Source organism: Gossypium arboreum, chromosome 6 (assembly GCF_025698485.1).
Source record: "Gossypium arboreum isolate Shixiya-1 chromosome 6, ASM2569848v2, whole genome shotgun sequence".
Classification (NCBI taxonomy): domain Eukaryota; kingdom Viridiplantae; phylum Streptophyta; class Magnoliopsida; order Malvales; family Malvaceae; genus Gossypium; species Gossypium arboreum.
In genome coordinates, this window is record NC_069075.1 from 131,776,459 (window position 1) to 131,796,869 (window position 20,411).

At 38.1% G+C, this 20,411-nt stretch overlaps 1 non-coding gene across 1 annotated transcript; it reads right to left on the minus strand.

The window, feature by feature from the left end:
• Positions 1–5,615: 5,615 nt before the first annotated feature.
• Positions 5,616–5,722, minus strand: LOC128294609 (small nucleolar RNA R71). The gene has a single exon (XR_008284917.1). It is a non-coding gene; the product is annotated as a small nucleolar RNA R71 (small nucleolar RNA).
• Between the last annotated feature and the right edge of the window lie 14,689 nt (positions 5,723–20,411).

The window sequence follows — 20,411 nt, forward strand, 5'->3', positions numbered from 1 at the left end:
GGCCATTTTAGCCGGCGAAAAATATTTTAGTAAAAATTTTTCGGTCATTTGTTCCCAAGTGGTGATTGACCCTCGTGGCAAAGAGTTTAACCATTGTTTAGCTTTGTTCCTCAATGAGACTGGAAACAACCGAAGGCGTATTACATCGTCAGAAACGCCATTGATCTTAAAAGTGTCATAGAACTCTAGAAAATTTTCCAAATGAGTGCTTGGATCCTCGTCTTGTAAACCATCAAACTGAACAAATTTTTGTATCATTTGAATCATGTTAGGTTTCAGTTTAAATTATTTGCAGCAATAGCAAGTCTAACTATGCTGGATTCAGCTCCTATTAAACTAGGTTTAGCATAATCATACATAGTACGATGAGCAGGATTCTAATTTATTGGATCTGCGGCAACCACAAGAGGTAGCTGATTATTCTGATTTTCAGCAATCCCCTCGGTTGTAGTTTGACTATCATCCTCTTGCCCTTCCTCTATGTAATGTAGGCTTCGCCTTATTTCTTTTCGGTTTCTGCAAGTTGTGCTTTCGATCTCACTATCAAAAAGTAGAGGTCCTGACAGATTTCTTCTAGTCATAAACTATAAAAACCTGCCAGAAGTAAATAAAAAAAATTAGTAATATAAACAAAATAAAATTTAAATTGCAATAAAATAAATGGCTAAAGTAATAAAAATTAAGCGTTCCTAATATCTTAGTTCCCCGGCAACGGCGCCAAAAACTTGATGTGTGTGATAAGTTTTATATTTATGATTTATCATACTTGAAAACTAACTATTATCACGATAAAGGTAAGCACACCTATCGAAAGTAGTATAGCTTATAGCAAGACTGGAATGTCGAACCCACAGGAACTAAAAGTACTAGTATTAACCTTTTTATTATCTAGCCTAAGAATTTAAGGGTGTTTTTAAACTAAACTAATTCACTAAACTAAAAATGCACAGGAAGTAAATTGGGCAAATACTTTTGGGAAAACTGATTGATTTAGACAATACCCAAAGAAGAATCCACCTAGACTTCACTTGTTATTTGACTCTGAACTATACGATTTATTCACTTGACTCGATCCGTAAAAATCCCTAATTTATATTATTATCTCTCTTGAGACTAACAACGTCTAACCCTAGATTGATTAATTGAAATCTCTTTCTAATTAAAACCCCTAGTGTTGCATTAACTCGATCTATGGATTCCTTTATTAGGTTTGACCCTAATCTGACATATTTATGTCGTCCTATGTCTAGGGGTGCAATCAACTCCGCTTAATTACACTAGATCTACTCTTAGACAGGAACTTTTTCTCCTCCGAATAAGCACATCAATACTTGAATCAATATCCTGGAATATTAAAGCAACAATTAAGAACACATAATTAAGAACAAATCAAGTATTTATCATATAATTCAGAAAATAGTAACAAGATCCGTCTTAGGTTTCATCCCCCTTAGGTATTTAGGGGATTTAGTTCATTTTTGTAAAAGACAACATCTCAGAAGAATAATAATAACAAAACATCAAGAAACCCAAAAACCCTAAAGGAAATTGAAGGGAGATCTTCAGTCTTGAAGGAGAATCCAGCTTCTGAGATGGATCAATCGGCTTTCTTCGAGTAATTCATCACCTTTCACTCCGTGTGTTCCCTTTAGATGCCTCATCGGGTGTTTATATAGACTTTAGAATGCTTTCAAACCCTCAAAAGTGGCCGTTTTTCTGAGTAGAACTAGACTTGGGATCGACAGGGACACGCCCGTGTGGGGTGGCTTAGATCGTGCTAGAGTCTACTAAATAGACACGGGTGTGTGGTCTACCCGTGTGAGGAAGTCCAGACCGTGTTGATTTCTCACGTTAACCTATTTTCTCCGTTTTTGGCCTGTTTCTCGCTCTTTTTACTCTCCTATGCTCACCTAACTATAAAACATGAAATTAAAGGATTAGGAGCGTCAAATTCCACAAATATAATGATAATTCATCCAAAAATATGCTTAAGCATGGGGTAAAATATGTATAAATTATGACTTATCATATCGCGACAGGCATGGTGTGACGCCCCAGAGTCAAGATACCATGAGGCAATACCCACTGGTAGAGGAACAAAAGAATCAAAACCATCAAAGTTGGATCCATACTGAGTGGCATGCACATTAAACCCTGAAGTGTCGGAGATATCAGATGTATGGACATCAGGTATACGCGGAAGCCCAATGCATGATCGGAGCCAATATAACTTGAGCTCGTAGTTTGGTTCACCAAGGAACAAACTGCTCAGGCCCATTATATGTACCAGTATCTGACGGCCCTAATTCATGACCAAAACCAAAAGATGAACCAGCTTCCACATGGTTAGAAATAGGCCTATTTGGTTTCGGCCCAGCAGGGTGAGAAACACGCCCACACCCAAATTCATGCGTTGGGCCAGAAGGTGGACCACGCACGTGGAGTCCATTAGACGGAACCCCATCAGCACCAACAGCAACCATTGTTGACCCAGATCCATAGTCATAACCAACATTTGACCGACCATGGGCCCTAACAAAGTGATCTGATCTATCAACATAAACACCAAATGGGTTTGTAACCCTATTACCTTTATTTTTGTATTGCGACACAAAAACCCTATTATTTCCATTTGTGAATGGCGGCTCAGAAGAAGGCCACTGATTCCCAGAGGCAAAACCTTGTGAAGCTGGTGAACGAGAGGCAACAAATGGACTAGACACCGGCTTCAGAGCAGAAAAACCATTATCCTCGCCTGGACCAGAACGTGCGACTCGCTTATAACTCTAATCTCCAAACAACGGGCCATCCTAGTCTTTATTGTACCGGTAATAACACTTTGAAACCTCATGGCCAAATATATGGCAAATTTGACATTGAATGTCGGGTCGGAACCCTTGTCCCCAACCTTCAGATGGTGGGCGACCACCACGCTCCAAGTCAACTGCATTCAGCATCAAATCGAAATTCATCAGATTTGCATGAAGAGGAACATCAAGCACAGTGCGTAACTATCAGCTTTCATACTCAAGCAACACATCAACGAGGAGTTGGAGTGGCAGTGGCTCTGGAAATACAAAAATTTACACACTTTTTCATACCCTTTTTAACTTAAATTCATGTGAATTCGGTTAAATTCTGGTCGAAAAATAATTAATTTTTATAAAATAATTAAAGTGCACTTAAAATATGAACATGTTGAAATTTAGTTAATTTTATAATTATTTTTGATGAATTTTGGTTATTTTCAACAGGTTAGCACAGAGGGCGAAAAATGGCTCGGCAGACACTGCCAGTATCACAAAATCAATAAGCAATTTGAAGTATCGAGGCGTATTAATTTCCAGCCTAAGACGGTCCAAAATTATATGTATTAAATCATAATATAATTAATTTGAATTTATATCAAATTTAATTTGGGCTAATAAATTATTATTAATTAATTATGAAAAAATGGTCTGATTGAACCGAACCAGGAAGGAGAGGACAGCCCAAAACTATCCAAGTGTTGACCTAATTCAGCTCATTAGCTGATTATTTAAGCTGTAAAGAAGCCCTTGAAGACTTGTCCAAATTGCAAATCAGTCCCTCCACAATTGATGGCTTTGAAGATTTGCCCCAAGCCAAATTTAGCAAAGTTGAAGCCATCAACTTTTCCACATAGATGGCCGGCCAAGGGGTGGCAATTTGGCTGATATTTTTAGCAAATTTTAGCTCCCACATTCATCTATAAAAACCCCCTTGGCTAATCATTCAAGGCACCCCTCATTCATTCACATCTCTTCTCTCCTCTCTCACTTTCTCCTCTCAATTTCCCATTCGAAGTCCCTTGCTCTTGTGCCAGTTTCTCCCCTTGAGAAAGGGTTATTCTTCAGCCATTTTGGAGCAATTGAGTGTTCATAGAAGCCTTGATCGGCGAGGACAAAAAAAGAAGTAAGAATGGAGCAACCTAGTCAAGCCACGAAAAAACACCGGATTTGATTCTTGTTCCCTATCTCTTTAATTTTTGTTGTTGTTATGATGAACATATCTATGAATATTTATGTTGTTGGAATGGTTAATTTAATCAGCTTAGGTTGAATTTAATTCATGTTAGTTTGATTGCAGTTCATCTACTTAAATTATTAAAATTGTGTTTATATTGTTATAGTCCTTGATAAAATGCTTGATTAAGTAAAATCATGCCTAAGTTATTTTTGCATTACAATTGTGAGGTAGGTAATGAATTAATTATTTAAATGGATTGAAATTGTAATTAATGGATACAATACTTAATCAGCGCATGTTTATTCTTTTAAGGTAGCTGAAGGTTAAATTAGCAATGTATCTGGCGATACACTTGCCTTGCATAACTTGCAAGATTATTGTGATTAAACTGTTTCAAGGTAAGAATACCTTGTTACCTCACATAGTCTTTTATGTGCTTTTTAGATTTAATTAATCGTTTGAATTAACATAGGGATATGTAAGAGATTAGTTCAATTTAATGAGTATGTATGTGCCATAACATGTTTGCTTATTAAAATCTGTTTAATCGTTTGAATTAACATAGGGATATGTTAAGAGAAGAATGGATTTGTATAGGTGAATATGTTCATAAGTTAGCAAATTACCGAGTTGCCATGAATTTATTCGTAGTAACATAAACATGAGTTTAATAATTCTAAATTAAAGAAATGTAATTAAATCAACACAATTATGTCATCTTGATTAAACCATATTTTGAAATCGTGCATTTGAGATTTATTTCTTTAGTTTACTTAGTTTAAAATCTTAGTTTTTAATTACCCTCTTCAAACAAAATATTTTTCTTTACCAAAGTGTTTTAAATAGCATTCATAAATAATTATTTTCACAGTCCTTATGGATACGATAACTCGACATTTACTTGTCACTTTATTACTTGTTGCGATTGTGTGCAATTGCACATTTCTGTCGTTCCAAGTTTTTGGCGCCGTTACCGGGGACTATTTTAAAAAGTCATTATTTGTGAATTTGTTAGTTTTACATTTTGGTTTAATTTTCTATTAAATTTGTAACTTAATTAATTTTTTTGCAATTATTTTAGGTGTTTATGAGTATTGACCGAATTATTGACCTATTCCCTGTAGACCCTGAGTTAGAAAAAACTTTTCGAGAATGAAGAAGAGAAGTTAGTTAGAGAAGGACCGAAGAAATGAACCTTGAAAATTTAAATCAAAGAAATAAAGCAAACCCTGCTCAAAATCCTATCCTTATTGTTGATGATAAGTGCTTTACAATAGTATGCCATGCCAGTATTTAATGATCTTAATTCGGGTATTAGGAGACCCGAAATTGAGGCACAATAGTTCGAGCTGAAGCCAGTCATGTTCTAGATGCTTCAGATAGTGGGTCAATTCAGTGGAATGCCTACCGAAGATCCTCACCTACAGTTAAGACTATTTATGGAGGTGAGAGATTCTTTCAAGTTAGCCGTAGTTCACGAAAATGCATTACGATTGAAGCTATTCCCATATTCACTAAGGGATAGAGCTTGAACCTGGTTGAATTCATTGCCACCAAACTCAATTTCCGCGTGGCAAGAGTTAGTAGAAAGATTCCTTATGAAGTATTTCCCGCCCAGCAAGAATGCTAAGTTTAGGAATGAGATCACTGCTTTCCAACAAATGGATGATGAGTCCTTGTATGAGGCATGGGAAAGGTGCAAAAAGTTATTCCGAAAGTGCCCTCATCACAGAATCGCACATTGTATCCAACTTGAGACATTTTATAATGGTCTCAATACTCACACGAGAATGATAGCGGACGCTTCTGCTAACGGTGCTCTCCTTTCTAAGTCTTATAATGAGGTTTATGAAATCATTGAGAGGATTGCCAGTAACAATTGTCAATGGCCAACCAATCGACCAGCGTTAGGAAGACGAGTTACTAGAGTACATGAAGTAGACGCTCTCACTTCACTCGCATCTCAGGTATCATCAATATCCTCAATGTTAAAGAATTTTACTACTAATGGGTCTAACAGTTTTGCAGCGGAGCCACCAACCCAATTTGAAAATATAGCCTGTGTCTATTGTAGGAAAGGACATTTGTTTGAAAAATGTCCATCAAAACCAGAATCTATGTACTACATAGGTAACCAGAACCAAAATCAAGGAAGGCAAGGACTACAATCCAATTTCTATAACCCATCGTGGTGAAACTACCCGAACTTTTCCTAAAGTAACCAAGGGGTTGGAACCAGTAATACTTACGCCCAACCTAGACTAACCCAACCTCCTAGTTTTCCCCAACAAGTTCAGAAACCAACCCAAGCTGAACCATACAATGGCTTAGAAAATTTGTTGAAGGCATATATGGCCAAGAATGATGCCTTAATCCAAAGCCAAGCAGCTACATTGAAGAACCTAGAAAACCAAATGGGCCAGCTTGTAACTGAACTCAGAAACTGACTACCAGGTGCTTTACCTAGTGATATGGAGAATCCGAGGAATCCGGGGAAGGAACATTGCAAAGCGCTGACATTGAGGAGTGCAAAGATAATGGAGCCCAACACCATTGAAGCTGAAAAAGAGCATGCTGACGCTTAAGATTTAAAGGAAGTTCAATTGAGTGTTGAAATTTCAGTTTCATAAGAACCAGACTCTGCAAAACTCGACAAGGTAATTTTAGAACCAGCTAATTCTGATCAGCTAATAACTCCGTTAGATATAGAATTGCCACAGAATACGAATCAACCAGTTCCAGTAAAGAAACCACCACCACCCTATCCTCAAAGACTTCAAAAGCAGAAGTAGGAGATTCAATTCAAGAAGTTCCTAGACGTACTCAAGCAACTTCATATCAACATCCCATTGGTTGAAGCACTTGAGCAAATACTAAACTACGTCAAATTCATGAAGGATATCCTGTCCAAAAAACGAAGACTCAGAGAATTTGAGACTGTAGCTCTGACAAAGGAATGCAGTGCATATCTTCAAGATAAACTACCTCCAAAGTTGAAGGATCCTGGATGTTTTATCATACCTTGCAACATTGGAACAACATATTGTGGTAAGGCATTATGTGACTTAGGTGCGAGTATTAACTTGATGCTTATGTCAATATTTAGGAAGTTGGGGATTGGTGATGTTAAGCCTACTACGGTTACACTTGAATTAGCAGATTGATCCTTAGTACATCCAAAAGGAAAAATCGAGGATGTATTGGTACGTGTAGATAAATTTATCTTCCCTACTGATTTTGTTATTCTAGACTTTGAAGCAGACAAAGAAGTGCCAATTATCTTAAGAAGACCGTTCTTAGCAACCGGAAAGACCCTTATTGATGTCTAGAAGGGCTAGCTTACTATGGGTGTTTAAGATGATCAGGTAACATTTAACGTTTTTAAGTCTATGTGATTTTCTGACATAATTGATGATTGTTCTGCATTATCCGATTTAGAGGATTTAATAGTGGAGAAGGATCTCGACCATGTTGAGGATCCGTTGGAACAAATTTTGACATCAAATCCTCCGAATAATGAAGAGGGGGATGAATACTTAGCGTTGTTAGAAGCTAATCAAAAGGGATTTAATCTGCAAACCAGTTTTGAATCTTTGGAATTAGAGAAAAGGGATTATGCCCAACCAAAAGCTTCAATCGAGGATCCACCTAAATTAGAACTCAAGGTACTACCTTCACATCTAAAATATGTTTATTTAGGTAACGCTTCTACTCTGCTTGTGATTGTTTCAGCAGAATTAACTAGTGAGCAAGAAGAGAAAATTATCCTTGTATTGAAACAACTAAAAAAGGCTATCATATGGACCATAGCCGATATCCGCGGTATTAGTCCATTTGTATGCATGCACAAGATTATCTTGGAAGATGGCGAAAAAGGGACGATTGATGGACAACAAAGACTGAACCCTATCATGAAGGATGTAGTCAAGAAAGAAATCATCAAGTGGTTAGATGCGGGTATAATCTACCCCATCTCAGACAGTTCATGGATAAGTCTGGTCCAGTGCGTGCCAAAGAAAAGAGTTATCACGGTTATTGAAAACAAGAATAACAAGTTGATAGCAATCAGAACTGTTACGGGATGGAGAATTTGCATCGACTACTAGAAGCTGAACAAGGTGACTAGGAAAGATACTTTCCTTAGCCGTTTTTGGACCAGATGCTGGATAGACTCGTAGGGCAAGACTATTATTATTTTCTTGAGGGATACTTGGGGTATAATTAGATTAAAGTAGCACTGGAAGATTAACACAAGACAACATTCACCTTCCCATATGGTACATTTGCATTTAGACCCATGCCATTTGGTTTATGTAGTGCACCTGCTACATTTCAAAGATATATGATGTCTATTTTTACTGACATGGTTGAGAAGTATTTGGAAGTTTTTATGGATGATTTTTTAATATTTGGAGATACTTAAGACGATTGCTTAGCCAATCTAGTGAAGGTGTTAAGGTGATGCGAAGAAACAAACCTAGTACTCAACTAGGAAAAGTGCCATTTCATGGTACGAGAAGGTATTGTTCTAGGGCATCGGATAACAAGACATGGAATCGAGGTAGATAAAGCAAAGGTAGATGTTATTGAGAAACTCCCACCTCTAACATCTGTAAAGGGTGTTAGGAGCTTTTTGGGCCACGTTGGTTTCTATCGAAGATTTATCAAGGACTTCTCTAAAATTGCTAAACCTTTATGCAAGTTATTGGAGAAGGACACTATGTTCAAATTTGATGAAAAGTGCTTAAGAGCTTTCAAATATTTGAAGAGTTGGCTAGTTACGACACCCATAATCGTCACACCAAACTGGGATTTTCCATTTGAATTGATGTGCGACGTAAGTGACTTCGCGATAGGAGTTGTCATGGGTCAGTAAAGGAACAAAGTTTTTCATCCCATTTATTACGCAAGTCAAACTCTGACAGGAGCTCAACTGAAGTATACGGTAATAGAAAAAGAGTTACTTGCTATTGTGTTTGCTTTTGACAAGTTTTGATCTTATCTTGTAGATAACAAAGTGACTATCTATATGGACCACTCAGTAATTAAGTACTTGCTTTCCAAGAAAGACGCTAAGCCGAGGTTGATTCGATGGGTACTTCTACTTCAAGAGTTCAATCTAGATATTTAAGATCGAAAAGGAGTAGAAAATCAAGTAGCAGACCACTTATCTAGATTAGATCCACAAGAAGGGAACTCTTCTCTTATACCAATTCGAGAGACGTTTCCAGATGAACACATACTGAAGGTAAATCATGTCCATAAGACCCCTTGGTTTGCTAATATTGCTAACTATTTATCTTGTGGTTTGATGCCAATTGATAAGACATATCATCAAAAGAAAAAGTACAAAAGATCAAATAATCAGGAGATGCATGGTAGAAGAAGAAGTACAAAAGATTTTATACCAATGTCACTTAGCTCCGAGTGGGGGACACTTCGGAGGTACTTGTACTGCGGCCAAAGTATTGCAAGCCGGATTCTTTTGGCCAACACTATTCAATGACGCATATGCTTACGTAAAGAGTTGTGATCGATGTCAAAGGGTTGGAAATGTCACCAACAGAAATGAGATGCCTCGAAAAAACATCATTGAGGTAGAATTGTTCGATGTTTGGGGTATTGATTTTCTTGATCCTTTCCCTCCGTCCTTTGGTCACAAGGATATATTGGTAGCAGTAGACTATGTGTCTAAGTGGGTCGAGGCTAAAGCTTATCCAACAAATGATGCTAGGGTTGTGATGAAGTCTTTACAGAAACACGTGTTCACAAGGTTTGGAACCCGAAAAGCTATTATCAGCGATGAAGGGTCCTATTTTGTGAACAAGTGGTTGAAATGGTTATAAGAAAAACATGGAGTGAAACACAAGGTCACTTCAGCTTACTATCCGCAGACGAATGGGCAAGCTGAATTGGCGAATAAGGAGACCAAAGGCATACTTGAGAAGGTAGTTTGCCCGAACTGACGACATTGGTCCAAAAGACTTGATGATGCTTTATGGGCTTACAGAACAGTATACAAGACACCTTTAGGGATGTCACCCTACAGGTTGGTCTTTGGAAAAGCCTGTCATCTACCCCTGGAGTTAGAGCACAAAGCTTATTGGGCCCTACGATAACTCAACTTGGATCTTAAGCTTGCTAAAGAGAAACGGATGCTCCAACTCAATGAGCTAGAGGAATTTCGAATGTTCTCATACGAAAATGCCAAATTACTCTAGGAGAGACTTAAGAAATGGCATGACAAGCACATTCAAGTTCGAAAATTTGAAGCAGGTTAGCAAGTTTTTGTTATTTAATTCTAGATTAAGGTTCTTTCCAAGTAAACTAAAATCACGTTAGTCTAGTCCATTTACTATTCATCGTGTCTATCCATACGGAGTTGTTGAACTCTAAGGTTAGGGAGGTAATTTTCAAGTTAATGCTCAACATCTGAAATATTACCGGGGAGAAAAGATTGAACGGAATCAAATTTCATTCATTTTATCGGATGTTTAAATTTTCTTATTTTCCTTTTAAATAAATGATTTAGGGCATATTTTCGGGAATTAGTATGTTTAAATAAATTCTGTTTAGGAGATTCGAACTTAAGCGGGACCGCTTGTGACCCCTCCAATCTTTTCTGGTGATTGATTTTAACATAATTTTTAGAGAAATTATTCCCTAAATAAAATTAAATTTTTGGTTATTCAAATAAAAGGGTCAATTTTGATCCAAGTTTTAAATTGCAACTCAATTTCAAATTTTCATTAAGTCTAGGGACTTAATTGAACTATTTTTAAAATTTAGTTGCTCTTTTTGTAAATAATAAAAATTAGATGCCTCTTTTTGAAAATATTTTCAAAAGGCTTCTTGAATAAATGTTTTAGTTTAATAAAAAGATAATAATTATTAATATATAATTATGTCCATTATAATATATATTAATTATTATCAACTTTATATAGAGTTAGGATTAGTGTTAATTTAATCATATTTTATTTGATAAGTTTTTTTTCAAATAATAATAATAAGATGATAATATTGAATATATAATTATATCTATTATAATTTATATATTAATTTTTATCAATTTAGCATAGAATTAGGATTATTTTTAATCATATATTTGTCGAAACCTCTTTTTTAAAAAAGGGAGGTCTTTTGAAAACGGGAGTTGCACTACAAGAAAACAGACTTTTAGTGGCGTTTTTTTTTGCCTTTAGCGGCGCTTTCCGAAGCTCTGGAAAAAACGTCGCTATATGCAGCGCCACAAAAATTAGCGGCGTTTTTTTATAAAAGCGCCGCTAAAGACCAGGACCTTTAGCGGCGCTCTTATAAAAGCTATAGACCTATACTTTTAGCGGCGCTTTTTTAAAAAACGCAGCTAATTTGCCCAATTTTGTAATATGTATTTTTACACCTATATCCAACCCTCCTGCAAGAAATTCAGTAAAAAACAACAAATATACCATGAAATCCAACAAAACCAAGACACGCAAATTTAAATAATACAAAATTATACGAAAAATATATTATATAAATTGTAAATGAATATTCAAAATATTCTTAAAATAATGTTAAAAGTTACAAGAAAACAAATGTCTATGATGGCGGATTTTGAAATTGGTGGAACATAGTCATCATAATTTGAAGCTTCTTCTTTGGAGTTCATTGTATTTCTGCTCGCCTCGCCTCCCTTGCTTGCCTCCGCCCTCCTCCGCTTGCCTCCGCTCTAAGTTGAGAAATTTGCTCATCTGTGCTAGCATGTATCTGAACTATCTGATCTTTTAACCTCTGAACTTCAGCTTGACTTTGACTGTAACGCCCCGTACCCGAGACCATTGCCGGAGTCGGACACGAGGAGTTTGCAGACTTAAATCACTTGCTTTCACAGTCCATTTTAAAAATTTCCAGGCAGCCTACTAACTGTGTCATTGTCACCTTAAAAATCATATCTTGAGTTCCACAACTCGAAAATCAGTTTCGTGATTTTTCCCTGAAACTAGACTCATTTTTCCATCTACAGATTGTTTTCTAGAATTTTTTGTCAAGCCAATTAGTACAGTTTATTAGTTAGAGTCCCCCCCTGTTACAGGGTGCGACTACACTGACCTTCTTGCATTACGATTTGGATATCTCCCTGTACAGGGCTTCAATACTGATGCTGTTTGTTTCTACGGAAACTAAACTCGAAAAGGAATCTGTACATATATTGTATGACTTCTAATTATCTCTGGTCAATTTATAATGAATTTCCAAAGTCGGAATAGGGACTCTAGAAACCGTTCTGGCCCTGTCTCACGAAAACTTAAATATCTCTTAACATACTGTTCATATGATCGTTTCGTTACTCTCCTATGAAAATAGACTCGTCAAGGTTCGTTTAAATAATTTATTAACTATTTAATTCCATTCCTACTATTTTTAGTGATTTTTCACATCCACGTCACTGCAGCTGTCAGCATCTGTCTTTAAGGTAGGCTTTACCTATTTCATAGTTTCCATGATTCAACTAGCCCTTAAACATAAATAGCACAAAATATGATCATGGTTAACCATCCCAATGGCTAATCGTTTCCAAAAATTTCCATACCTCTTAATGAACAACATACAATGATTATAATACCATGCCCAAAGTATACTTAAGCCATTTTCGCATGGCTATCCAAATTTACACAAAACCGAAGCGTACATGACCCACAACAAAAAGGGTAGTCCTATACATGCCATTTCAAAGTTCAACCAAAATTGTACCAAAAGGGGGCTTTGATAGTGCGGGAGACTTCGACTTCCAACAATCCCGAGTCCGATAGCTGACGAGCCAAAATCTATAAAACAGAGAAACAAAGAAACGGAGTAAGCAATTTATGCTTAGTAAGTTTTGAGCAAGGATTCAACACAACAAAAGTATAGCATTCATATAGCTAAGCGGATAATTTCATATGCACAAATTCTCAATATCATACTTACTTCACATTACCAACCCTTATGTTCATACACAAAAGATCAACTTAGCCAAAGGCCGGTAGCTCATTTATTGAGTGAGCGAATACAGATTTGTAAGGGATCAACTAATTCAAAGCACACACGAAACATACCTCATCATTTGGGATTTTACGAGCGTATTAATTTAAATTTTTCAGCAAGATCGCTCACTCCCAAATCAAGCATCTTCGGGGTTTAGCCGGATATAACCACTCGCCCAAGGCCTTCGAGTCTTAGCCCGGATATAGTTACTAGCATAAATGCCTTCGGGACTTAGCCCGGATTTAGTTACTAGCACAAATGCCTTCGGATCTTAGTCCGGATGTAGTCGCTTATCACAAAAGCCTTCGGATCTTAGTCCGGATGTAGTCACTTAGCACAAAAGCCTTCGGATCTTAGTCCGGATATCATTCGAGTAACCATGCTCATATATCAATAAATCATGACACATTCATATTTCATTTTCATTACCAAAGCTCAAACACAAGACACTTATCGCATTTACAATTTCGGCTCAATAGCCACATACAAGAGCATGATTTTGATTTACTTAAAACATAATCTAACCGAATCATAATTTAAGTTCCATTACTCGAAAACTTACCTCGGATGTTGTCGAGCGATTCCGATGGCTATTCGACCACTTTTCCTTCCTTTATCGGATTTAGTTCCCTTTGCTCTTGAGCTTAATTTAACAAATAAATTGATTTAATCACTTGAGCATCGAAAAGAGGAACTCAAGGTACTTAGCCCACATATATTCATTAGACATTAAAGTCACATATGTACGGAATCATGAATCAAACTCAACACATTAGTTAATACTCTCCTTAGCCGAATTTTCTAAGTCAAGATAAAGCCTTCAATATGCTTACCTATGGTCGAACAACACATCAACCTATGTACTCATTCATGTGGCCGATTATGCATGTCTATGTTGAGGCCAATTATATACTCAATACCACACACAATTGGCATACCTTTTACTAACTAATGCATTACCTATTATAACTCAATACGCATCCATCATGTACTCCATAACCGAAACACCATCATATGTAAATATATACCTTGAGATATTGTATATGTCATACCAATTCATTATGTGCAAACATATATATATATATGTATATATACATATATATATATATGTGTAAGAGCCGAATCTCAAAGTTGATTATAACTAAACATGAACATAAATCCAAAACACAAATCTTACCTACCATGCAATAAGCATAAATCATACTTATGGATATACCATGGCCGAATACATCACAACACCATACCATTTCAATTTTGGTCATGGTTAAACAAAGAACTTAATGTCTCACTCAAAAATGCTAAAAAGAAAATCCAAGAGTCATCAATCCACCATCACATGCATCATTAACAAGCTTCATATTTAGCATGCAATGGCATTAACACAAAAATCCACCTTGGCCGAATATCATCCCCATGACATAGCAAAGTTTTGAACCATGGGCTAATTAGGACTCAAGCTAGCAACTAAAAACATGCATGAATCTCATGGCACAACCTCAAACATACCTTAATCTAGATACAAGTATGGCCAAACCTCCTCCTAATCCTCTTCCAAACCAAACATGAAGCAAGAACTCCTTCCTTCTTCCTTAGAATTTTCGGCCCAAAGAAATAAAAAAGGATGAACAATTTTTTTTTTCTTTTTCTTTTTCTTTCCCTCAACTCACGGCAATGGGGGGGAACACTCACACCATTCTTTGTTTTTCTTCCATTTCTTTATTACCCATACTCCTTATTTTATTTTTCCTAACATACACCATTGTCACAACATGTTTTATGACATGTTTTGCCCATCCTCCTTTGTCATGGCCGGCCACTAGCAAATAAAAAGGGGGAAATTGACATGCAAGTCCACCCCTTTGATTACATGCACTAATAGATCCTTATAGATTTACCTATTACATTTCGAAAGTGTCACACATAAGTCCTATCGACTAATTTCACATGCAATTTACTAAATCGAAGCTTAAAACTTTCACACATTTATAATCACATATTTTAGACAATAGATATCATATTCAAATAATTTGGTGACTCGGTTTAGCGGTCCCAAACCGCTTTCGACTAGGGTCACTTTAGTTGTCACAACTCTCCCCACTTAAGAAATTTTCGTCCCCGAAAATCTTACCGGTAAATAAGTTTGTGTATCGTTCTTTCATGGTATTCTCGGTTTCCCAAGTAGCTTCTTCGACTCCGTGTTTGAGCCATAACACCTTTACTAACGGAACCCTTTTGTTTCGCAACTCTTTCACTTCACGAGCTAGGATACGAATCGGTTCTTCTTCATAACTCAAGTCAGATTGAATTTCAACTTCTGATGGATTAATCACGTGTGACGGATCGGATCTATAACGTCGAAGCATCGAAACATGAAAGACGTCGTGAATCTTTTCAAGTTCAGAGGGCAAAATCAATCTATACGCAACTGGACCAACTCGTTCGGAGATTTCGTACGGCCCAATGAATCTCAGGCTCAACTTGCCCTTACGGTCAAATATGAGTGTCTTTTTCCATGGCGAAACTTTAAGAAACACTTTATCTCCCACCTGATATTCAATGTCTTTTCGTTTCAAATCCGCGTACGATTTCTGACGATCTGTGGCCGCCTTCAGACTTTCACGAATTACCTTTACTTTCTGTTCAGCATCTTTAATCAAATCAACTCCGAAAATTTTACTTTAACCGAGCTCGGTCCAAAACAATGGTGTACGGAATTTACGACCGTACAAAGCCTCGTAAGGTGCCATCTTAATACTTGATTGAAAACTATTGTTGTAAGCGAATTCAATCAAAGGTAAATACCATTCCCATGAACCACTAAACTCAAGGATGCATCATCTCAACATATCCTCGAGTATTTGAATTATCCGCTCGGATTGACCATCGGTTTGGGGGTGAAAAGCGGTGCTAAAATGCAACTTGGTACCCAACGCTTCTTGCAATTTCTTCCAAAATCGTGAGGTGAATCTCGGATCTCTATCCGACACAATAGAAATAGGTACCTCGTGTAATCTCACAATCTGAGAAACATATAATTCAGCTAATTTATCCATTGAAAAATCCGTGCGTACGGGGATAAAGTGAGCCGACTTAGTTAATCTATCAATGACGACCCAAATTGCATCTTTCTTACTTGCCGACACTGGCAACCCAGATACAAAATCCATCGTTACTCGATCCCATTTCCATTCAGGTATCATGATCGGTTGGAGTAAACCCGTACGCACTTGATGTTCCGTCTTCACTTGTTGACATACTAAGCACTTCGAGACAAAATCGGAAATGTCTCGTTTCATACCATGCCACCAAAATTGACGTCTTAGGTCATGGTACATTTTCGTACTCCCCGGGTGAATTGACATTCGGCTACAATGAGCTTCGTTCAGAATCATCGAAATGAGTTCTGAATTTCTTGGAACACACAAATGACTTCTGAACCTCAAACAATCGTCTTCATCAATTTGAAACTCTGATTCCATATTCGGAACACATTCAGCCCGTTTTGCAACCAACTCATCGTCGACTTTTTGAGCTTCACGAATTTGATGAATCAATAATGGTTTGGCCTTTAATTCGGCTACTAACACATTGTCGGGTAGAACAGACAAGTGTACATTCATCGCTCGTAAAGTGAACAGTGATTTTCGGCTTAAGGCGTCCGCAACCACATTAGCCTTTCCCGGGTGATAATCAATGACCAGCTCATAATCTTTCAACAACTCAAGCCAACGCCTTTGTCGCAGATTCAAGTCTCTTTGAGTCATCAAATATTTGAGACTTTTGTGATCCAAAAATACATGGCACTTCTCACCAAATAAGTAATGTCGCCATATTTTCAAAGCGAATCGATGGCGACTAATTCGAGATCATGGGTCGGATAATTTTCTCATGTGGCTTTAATTGTCTCAACGCATAGGCCACAACTCGACCTTCTTGCATCAATACGCAACCTAACCCAAGTAAGGAGGCGTCACTATAGATGACAAACTCTTTGCACGATTCGGGCCGCACTAAAATTGAGCTTCCAGTCAAATAAGTTTTCAGTTGATCAAAACTTTTCGACATTTTTCCGTCCATTCGAACTTAACATCTTTTGAAGTAGCCGTCATGGGTGTGGCTATCATCGAGAAACCTTTACAAACCATCGGTAGTAACCGCGAGTCCCAAAAGCTCGAACCTTAGTAATATTTCTCGAGGCTTCCAGTTAAGTATGGCTGAAATTTTGCTCGGGTCAACTCGAATACCGTCGGATACCACATGACCCAAGAAGCTAACCTCTCTTAACCAGAACTCACACTTAGTGAACTTAGCAGATAACTGCTTATCCCGTAAAATTTGCAATACTAATCTCAGGTGCTTAGCATGTTCGGTCTCATCTCTTGAATAGACCAAGATGTCATCAATGAACACAACTACGAATCGGTCCAAATCTTGTCAAGATCCGATTCATCAAATCCATAAATACCGTAGGGCATTAGTGAGCCCGAACGGCATCACTAAGAACTTCGTAGTGACCGTACCTTATTCGAAAGCAGTCTTGGGTACATCCGAATCTCGAATCCAGAAGCGATAATAACCCGATCTCAAATCTATCTTTGAAAACACCGAGGCTCCCTTTAGTTGATCAAACAAATCATCAATACTGTGATAACGGATATTTATTCTTTATCGTCACTTTATTCGGTGACGATAGTCAATGCACAACCTCATGGTTCGTCCTTCTTTTCACAAACAATCTTGGTGCACCCCAAGGTGAGAAACTTGGTCGAGCGAAACCTCTATCCGTCAATTCTTGCAACTGAGCTTTCAACTCTTTTAACTCGGTTGGTGCCATACGATACGGAGCTATCGAAATCGGCGTAGTCCCAGGTACAAGCTCAATACCAAACTCTATCTCCCGAACAGGTGGCAAACCCGGTAATTCTTCGGGAAAAACATCCGGGTATTCACAAACCACCGACACAGATTCGGGTTTTATTTCTAACTCCTTATCATCAAGTACATATGCAAGGTATGCTTCGCACCCCTTTCTTACATATTTCTGGGCCAACATTGATGATATTACAGCTGGCAACCCCTTTAAGTCCGTAGACTCAACTCGGATCATCTCGTTATTTGCACACCTCAAATCCATAGTCTTGCTTTTTCAATTCACAACCGCATCATGCACGGTCAACCAATCCAAACCAAGAATAACATCAAATTCATCAAACGGCAAAAGCATCAAGTCCATTGGAAAGCAGAACCTCGAATTACTAGGGACATTTCTTACACACTTTGTCGACAAGCACGAACGACCCAAAGGATTTGACACCGAATTACGAACTCGAGAGACTCAATAGGTAAAGTCTTCTTGGATGCTAAGGTTTCGCATATATAAGAATGAGTAGAACCGAGGTCAATCAAAGCAATCACATTAGTATCAAAGAGAGTGAAAGTCTGGTAATAACATCTGGTGAGGAAGCATCCTCGCGTGCGCGTATGGCATAAGCCCTAGCAGGAGCGCGAGCCTCGGATCTGGTCGTAGCATCTCTAGATCCTCTCTGACTGCCACTAGCATTGCCCGTATTCCTAGATGGTCTACCCCGAGTAGTGGTAACACCAGGTTTCCCATTCTGATTTTTGTTCTGTTCAGACAGTCTCGGGCAATCTTTGATAAAGTGGTCGACTGACCCGCACTTGTAACAGGAGCGGTCATGGAATCTACAACTCCCCGAGTGCCATTTATCGCAATATCGACATTCCGTTCTGTTCCGACAATCATTTCCAACACTGGCGACCGAAGTGACTCGTGTGCTCACAGGGGGTCGATCGTGATCTCGTCTAGAGAAACCCGAAGTGTCCCTAGACTGGCCTAAGTCATCTCTAAATTTCTTCGATGATTGTGGGAAGGGCTTTCCCGAAGACCTTTTACGAAACTCCTTTGCTCCCATATCAGCTTTTCTTTTCTCCATACTTAACTCCTCGGCTTTACAAGCTCGCTCAACAAGTACCACAAATTCTCGGATTTCCAAGATGCCAACATACAGCTTTATATCATCATTTAGTCCATCCTCAAACGTTTACATCACGACTTCAAGAAATGCATTCTCGCATACCGGCTAAGCCTCACAAATTTTCGTTCATAGTCAGAACCGACATGGAACCTTGTTTGAGTTCAAGAAATTCCTTCCGTTTTTGGTCAATGAATCTCGATCGATATACTCTTTTCAAACTCGGTTTGGAAAAACTCCCAAGTTACTTGCTCTCTGGGCACACAGAAGTCAACGTATTCCACCAATAGTAGGCGAATCACGTAGCAAGGAGATAGTACACTTTAGGCACTCATCGGTGTGCAAGATAGCTCATCGAGTGCGGATAGTGTTGTCCAACCAAAATTCCGCTTGCTCGGCATCATCACTATCCGTAGCCTTAAATTCAGTAGCCCATGTTTTGAATTCATCAACTGGGGCTTATTTGACCTTATTTGGTCGATACGGAGGTATGGTAGGTGCGGGGTTGTGTTTGTCGGGAATGGAGGTTGTGGAACACCAGTATTAGTTCGAATGTATTGGTTGAACCAATCATTCATCACGCTATAGAAAGCTTGTCTAGCTTCATCCTTCGGATTACTAGCATTAGGTTGAGAGTCCATGGCGCTGTCCCAAAGCGGAGCAGCGCTACACTCTCAAGATCATTAGCTACCGCTTCGGTCGGGATCGGGATCCATTACTATAAATAAACACATTTCAATTGTCAGAAATCACCACACTATCAAATAAATCACATAATGGCATGTATAGCTAGACCCAACGTATTACGGTAGTCCTAGAATCGACTAAACCATAGCTCTGATACCAATTTAATTGTAACGCCCCGTACCCGAGACTGTTGCCGGAGTCGGACATGAGGGGTTTGCAGACTTAAATCACTTGCTTTCACAGTCCATTTTAAAAATTTCCAGGCAGCCTGCTAACTGTGTCACTGTCACCTTAAAAATCATATCTTGAGTTCCACAACTCGAAAATCAGTTTTGTGATTTTTCCCTGAAACTAGACTCATATGTCCATCTACAGATTTTTTTCTAGAATTTTTGGTCAGGTCAATTAGTACAGTTTATTAGTTAGAGTCCCCCCTGTTACAGGGTGCGACTACACTGACCTTCCTGCATTACGATTTGGATATCTCCCTGTACAGGGCTTCAATACTGATGCCGTTTCTTTCTACGGAAACTAGACTCGAAAAGGAATCTGTACATATATTGCATGACTTCTAATTATCTCTGGTCAATTTATAATGAATTTCCAAAGTCGGAACAGGGACTCCAGAAACCGTTCTGGCCCTGTCTCACGAAAACTTAAATATCTCTTAACATACTGTTCATATGATCGTTTCGTTACTCTCCTATGAAAATAGACTCGTCAAGGTTCGTTTAA